Source organism: Benincasa hispida, chromosome 12 (assembly GCF_027475165.1).
Source record: "Benincasa hispida cultivar pf3 chromosome 12, pf3_genome.v1.1, whole genome shotgun sequence".
Classification (NCBI taxonomy): Eukaryota; Viridiplantae; Streptophyta; class Magnoliopsida; order Cucurbitales; family Cucurbitaceae; genus Benincasa; species Benincasa hispida.
In genome coordinates this window covers 35,794,525-35,802,382 of record NC_143489.1, presented here as the reverse complement: position 1 = coordinate 35,802,382, position 7,858 = coordinate 35,794,525, and positions in this window count along the sequence as shown.

The window sequence follows — 7,858 nt, the reverse complement described above, 5'->3', positions numbered from 1 at the left end:
CATGAATCCTATTCATGTAATTGATATTTAAATATTATAACTCTCCAATTTTGTTTAATTTCAACAAATTAAATATTAATTATATCAAATATAATTATACAAATCCTAATTTGAATTTGAACTTATTAAATTCAAACCCTAATTTCAATTTGAACATTTTCAAATTGAAATTTAAATTGAATAATTCAAATTGATATCATTCCAAATTCACTCAATTAATTAATTCAAGGTTTTCATGTTTTACGAGCTAGTAGAGGGACCTTATGGACCTACAGATCACGAGCTCCAATGATCTAAATTAATTGGTTAAAGCTCTTTTGACCAAATTAATCAGTATTCGTTAACCATCAGGTCACACCATTACAGCCCAATGGTTGCACTCTTCTCATTGTAGATGTATTTGTATCCACATGATATAACCATAACTAGTAAGTCGACCCTTCACAGGTTGTTCGTAATAACGACTGGGTCAATATGTTGTTTTACCCCCGATATTACGTCTTGTTCCTTAAATTCCTACTGATCCTCTAATGAACAATTGGTTTATGATCCAATCACTAAACTGGATCCCTCTCGGGCCATGAGAGGGTGAGGCCCCTTGTCCAAGACCTGAATTCAGTACTTAAGAGAACAACCTTTCTCCTATCCCTAAATCTACTAGGCGTGAATTCCTTATTGCACCCTATGTCCCCAGATATCTACCCGGTCTTACCCCTGAAAGGGAGGCTTATTAAGCTGGCGCTGTTGAGCTAACCATCACCTATGCAAATCTAAGGATAATCCTGAATAAACAGGAGTTCATAGTTAACTCAGAATTAAGATCGAAGTGGAATAGTCAGTCTTAAACAGTAAACAACGTTATAAAGTAAGAGTGACTTACTTCTTGGTCCGATCTTATGCAAACTCATTGCATAGGACGCCCACACTCCTCATGTCAATACATGAACAAATCAAGATCACTTCGTTTGTAGCTCATTTACAACAACTTGTAACCGCTACAAAGTAGGCCTCATCTAATGGTGTTACTAGAATAAGGCACCCAATCTTATTTGTATACTATAGACCATTTTGGCTATTTACTCGAACTTGATCCATCTTTATGAAGTTCAAGTATTCATGTAATAGCCATAGATCTTAATTTATTAGATTTTGACTGTATGAATGCAATTTAAAGATTCAATAACAACTTTATTGAAGAAATGTTGAATAACATCTTTATTGATAATAGAACGTGTTTAACTTTATAAACTGCGAGTTTTAAGACACACAACCCAACAGAAATATATCTGTAGTGCGAAGAGTGCAATTGTCGGTCTTTAGTGGAGTGACCGACAGTTAATAGATGTTGAATAATTTAATTAAAGAAGTTTAATTAATTGTTTAAATACCATTGGAGCTTCAATCTAAAGGTCCATATGGCCCCTTTTGTAGCTCAACAGAGATTATTGAGAATTAATTTTGGATTAATTTGAATTGTTCAAATTAACTGACTGAATTAATTATATATGATATAATTAATTAAATTAATTATATGTGATATATTAATATAATGTATTCGATACATTATAATGTAAAGTTTATTTTGAGAGAAATTAAATATTTTAACATGATTCAAATACTAATTATATAGATGTGATTCATATAATTAAACTTAGTATAAATGTGATTTATACTAAATACCATGAATGACCGAGAGAAATAAAAATTATAGGTTATATTGTATTTGATATATAAAACTATAGGTTATGTGTTATATTTGATATAATATATAGTTGTATATATATACAATAAGTTAGTTATTATATATATGTATTTATATATTTATATTTAATTTAATTTTGAATTAAATTAATTGAGAGAGTTAATAACTCTCTCCCTATTTTTCTCCCTAACAATCATGTGGCAAAGTGAATGGGAGTGGTTTTGATTTTTTCATCTTCTTCACAACAGAGAGTATTTCTCTACGATTTTCTCTTAAATAACTCCCAAGTACACAGAGAAGAAAAAAAAGTTTTTCTTCTTCATCTCTCAAATTCCTCCTCCCTCTTCCAAAAGAAGCAAAGCTCACACCTCCTGCCAATTATCTACCTAAAAGAAAGGCTCTGCTTGGCGGTGGCCATTTGGGTTTTTAGAGATTGAAGTGTTCGTGACAGATCGGGGAGGGATTTCACGAAGAAGTTGTTCTTCAAAGGTAAGTGGTATTTCTTCCCTAATTTCCTCTTTTTCAAAAGCATATTGTAAAATTTATGGCTTTGCATAATTGTATGTTCTGTAAATATTTATTTTGTGAAAATCGAAATTGGGACAATCCCGCTTCTGCATTCGAACTTCACGGTTCCTTCAATTGGTATCAAAGCGGCATTCTTGGTCCCAATTTTTCTTTTATTTTTCCAGAATGAATTTACAATTTATGGTGGTGGGTTTCATTCTGTATTTTTTTTCATGTTGATGATGAATGGTTGAATGTGGTTTGTAATTCATGGATAATTTCAAGATTGGTCTGTTAGATCTACAACTTTAATTTTACAAATTTGATTTGTAAGAACCCTTTGTTTTTGGCATTAATTGCAATTGTATAAATGTTATTTTATTTCATTACTTTAGTATTTATGTATGTCAAGTAATGAAATGGAAATTGCATGAAATATGATAGTACTATAGATAATTTTATAAATGTTGTAATTTTATTAAGTATGTCATCTAATGCAAAGTATGGTTCTAATTTGTTTCATTTACTTTATAATTGTTATAATTAAACGAAATTAGAAATTAAAATCAATAATTCAGAATTGCATGCAAACTTAGGTTCAAATCATTTTTAAAATAGTTTTAAAATATGATTCACATACACTTAAGATCACAAAATTTCTAATGAGATTAGAAATTAGTTTAATATTTTTAATCAATTTAATAAGATTAAATTAGTTTTAATAAAAGATTAAAATTGTAGCAAACGTATCTATAAGAGACCTTTGTCTAAGACTACTTCTGTCTAGGCTGGGGTATTTAAGTTGATGGAAATGGAACACCCTTACCTGGGAATTGATCTGAAAGGTGAATTAGATAGATTTGCTACAAGCATGCAATTGTTTATTAAAGTTTGTTAAAATGTTTAATGAACATAAATCAAATTTGTTTAACTATCCAAAGTAACTGCTACTGTTAGGTAAACTTAAACATTCACTTAATAAAAATAATTAGCCATATTTTTTCTAAGTTAAATAAACCCTAGGTTTTTAAAATACTTAGTGGAGGAAAAAGATGTATACAATATGTCAATTTTTCACACATATTTCTCCCTTAATGTTCACATTGTGAGACTCATACTTGGTCTTGAGGCGTCCTGGGAGCGTCTCCTTTCAGATGACGTTTGCATGGGTCAATATCAAGGTGAATGGAGAGAGTATAGTAAGTGGTAGAGGGATGTGTATCAACATGTCCTACAGTCTCCTTCATTAGTTTGCAATGTTAGATCTTCTTGCACGACCTCGAGGCACCTTAGGAGCGTCCCCCTTTGGATGGTTTGTGCATTAGGTCAATATCAAGGTAAACTTTAGAAATGGATAACATCGCTTTAGTTTTCACCCCAATCGGTTTTTCCCTTCGGTTGACTCATTGGGGCGGAACTCTAGGGTTTAAAATGAAGGGTCACAATTACGAGAAATTGTTAAGCTAATTAATGATTTCTTAACCAAATCAGTGATGACTAATTGTTATAGGAATAAAAGTTATTCTGGTGTAATAATTGGTTGAGAGTGTCTCAGTTCAGTGAAGGATAACTTACTACCCTTTGGTGGATTTTGTCCTAAAACACTGAAACATCATTGCAAAAATTAGATGTTAAATGTGGTTCATTTAGTTTTTGCTAAAATTTGATTGGATGTTTTAGAGTTATGCTAAAATCTAATGTAGATCAATTTGTTTCTTTTCAGCAAAAACGTCAAATTGTATATATATTTTTTTTTTGTTATTTGCCTTTACTTGTTTAACCAGTTTTAATTATACAATTAGAAAGATTCGATTAAAACTTTTTTTTCATGGTTAATGACCTCAACATTGTCTTGACTAAGGATTGTCCTCAAGTCCTAACTCTTGATGCAACAAGAAATGTTCATGATGCATATGAAATGTGGACGAAGGCTACTGATAAAGTCCGAGTTTACATTTTGGCAAGCATACCTGATGCCTTAGCCAAATAATTTGAGAGCATGGTCACTGCACATCGGATCATGCAATCAATACAAGAATAGTATAAGCGAAAGTTCTCACAATTCAAACAAAGTGGGGTTGATGACGACGAAACTAGTTGTTAAGATTGGTGTCCTAAAGCTCTCATGTATTCTCGTAGTTTGTAAACATTGTATAAACAAATTGTTACTAATAAAATAATTGTTATTTTATGAGCATTTACTCAATCCAATAAACTAATATCCTAAGTTATTTTATGTAATTTAAACATGTATGTAGAGACATAGGAGTGGATCATATTTAAATGATAACCTAAACGGTCTGTAGTAGATGGATAAGGTTAGGTACCATATCCTAGTGACACTAACGATACGACCCGCTTTGTAGATTGTACAAATGTTGTAAAGTGCTACAAATGATCTGATCTTGATCATACATGTGGAGACATGTGAGCGGGGGTATCCTATACAAAGAGTTTGTATAAGCCCAGACCACGAAATGACTAGTCTCATTATATAACGTCGTTAATAGTAGAGATTTACATTTCACCAAGATGACCATAGGTGACTTGACCTGAATCTTGAGTGACTGTGAAAAGTCTATGAGGCGGTCCTTTGATTTGCATGGGTGAGAGTGACCAGATCGCCGACTCAATATGCCTACCATTTTGGGGATTCGTCTGATTGGGGAGTTGGGAACACAACTATACATGACGGAATTCACTCCTTCCTTGATGTCGGGGTAAGTAGATAAATTGCTCCTTTAAGGGTTGATTCTAGGTCTTGAACAATGTGGCCACACTCTCTCTTGACCCGAGAGGGATTTGGTCATAGTTGGACTATGACTTATTGTTCATTAGAGGGATCAGTGGTACTTAAGGAGTTAGATGTAACTATAGGGGTAAAACAGTAATTTTGGCCCAGTTGTACTTACGAGCAATTTGTGAAGGGTCATCGTACTATTGACTAGTTATATCCGGTAGACACAGAAATATATTTGTAGTTTATTTTATTAAACAATTTGTTATTATTAAAATAATTTTTATTTTATGAACATATACTTAATCCAATAAACAAAGATCCTAGGTTATTTTATGTAATTTAAATATGTATGTAGAGACAAATAGGTGAATCATGTTTAAATGATAACCTAAATGGCCTGTAGTAGATGGATAAAACTAGATATCTTATCCTAGTAACACTATGAATACGACCCGCTTTGTAGATGTTATAAGTGTTGTAAAGTGCTACAAATGACCTGATCTTGATCATTCATATGGAGACATGTGAAGAGTTTGTATAAGACTAGACCACAAAATAATTAGTTTTATTATATAACGCCATTAATAGTAGAGACTTACCTTTCACCAGGATGTCCATAGGTGACATGACCTGAATCATGAGTGAGTTATGAACTCCTACCTATGAAGGCGGTCCTTTGATTTACATGGGTGAAAGTGGCCAGATCGTCGACTCAATGTGCCTGCCATTTTGTAGATTCATCTGATTGGGGAGCTGAAAATAAAGCTACACAAGATGAAATTCACTCTTTCCCTCATGCGCAGGGTAAGTAGTAAATTGCTCCCTTAAAGGCTGATTTCGGGGCTTAAATAATGTGGGCAGACCCTCTCTTGGTCCGAGAGAGATTTGGTCATAGTTGGACTATGACTTATTGTTCATTAGAGGGATTATGACTTATTGTTCAATCATCTACATTTTTACAGCGAATTCATGGTGATATATATGGATTTATTAACCCACCAAGTGAACCATTTAGATCTTTTATAGTATTATTAGACATATCCAGTAGATGGTCACACATGTGCTTATCATAAAGTCGAAATATTTCATTTGCAAGATTACTTTCTCAAATAATTAAGTTAAAAGTACAATTTCCTGACTATACAATTAAGACCATTCATTTTGATAATGCTGGTGAATTTACATCCTAATTTTTTTATTATTGTATGTCAATTAGGATAAGTGTTGAATATCCTGTAGCTCATGTCATACACAAAATGGTTTAGTAGAATCATTCATAAAACGTTTGCGGTTAATTGCTAGACCATTGTTTGTGAGAGCTAAGCTTCTTACATCTATATGGGAACATGCTATTTTGCATGCAGTATCACTTGTATGCATTAGGCTAGAATCTTATCGTAAGAATTCGCCATTATAATTAGCTTATGGCCATCAGCCAAATATTTCCAATTTGAGAATTTCAAGATGTGCAGTATATGTTCCAATTGCTCCACCACAACATACTAAGATGGGTCCCCAAAGGAGATTAGGAATATATATTAGATATGATTCCCCCATCAATTATTAAATATCTTAAACCCCTGACAGGTGATGTATTTATAACACAATTTTCTTATTGTCATTTTAATGAGACAAATTTTCCAACATTAGGGGAAAAATTAGGAAGTTGAAAAAAGAAGTTACATGGAATGCATTGTTATTGTCTCATTTATATCCCGTACATATCAGTGTGAACTTGAAGTTCAAAAGATAATTCATTTGCAAAATATAGCAAATCAGTTATCAAATGCATTTATAGATGCAAAGAAAGTAACTAAATCACATATACCAACTACAAATGTTCCATCGAAAATTAATATCCCAACACAGCAAGTTGTCACTAATGAGTCTGGAACACACTAGAAGCGGATAGACCAGTGGGTTCCAAAGATAAAAATTCTCGAAAAAGAAAAATAGTTAATAGTAAAAAAAGACTTGGTTAAGGATGTAAATATCTATGAAGAAATCTTTAATATGACTAATGAGGAAGGTGAAATACCTAAAGATAATAATGAGATTTCAATAAACTATGTCATGATAGGAAAAAGATGGAATCAAACTCATGTAAACATTTTTGCGTATAATGTTGTTCTTGATATTATACCTGAAAATGAAGATTTGTAATCAAAATCTGTTGAAGAATGTCGACATAAAAAAGATTGGCTTTAATGAAAAAAATCAATCGAGGCAGAATTAAACTCACTTTCAAAACCAGTAGTCCGACGGTGTCAAATCTGTGAGATACAAATAGGTATTTGTGAGAAGAAGAAACAAAAATAATGTGGTCACAAGATATAAAGCAAAACTAGTTGTACAAGATTTCTCACAAATACTTGGTATTGATTATGAGGAGACGTATTCTCCGGTGGCAGATGCAATTACATTAAGATATTTATTGGTCTGATTGTGTATGAAAATCTGGATATGCATCTTATGGATGTAGTCACAACATATTTATTTGGATCTCTTGATAATGATATTTATATGAAAATCTCAGAAGGATTTAAGGTACCTAAAACATATATGTCAAATTCTCGGGAATTGTATTCAATAAAGTTATAGAGATTGGATTAAAACAATTAGGACGAATGTGATATAATCGCCTGAGGGGATATTTGTTGAAAGAATGATATCAAAATAATCGAATATATCCATGTGTTCTTATAAAGAAATCACAGTCAGGATTTACTATTATAACTATATATGTTGATGTTTTAAATATAATTGGAACTTCTGAAGAGCTTTCAAATGCAATAGAATATCTTAAGAAAGAATTTGAGATGAAAGATCTTGGAAAAACAAAATTTCATCTTTGCTTACAAATTGAACATTTAGCAGATGGAATATTTGTTCATCAATCAACTTATACA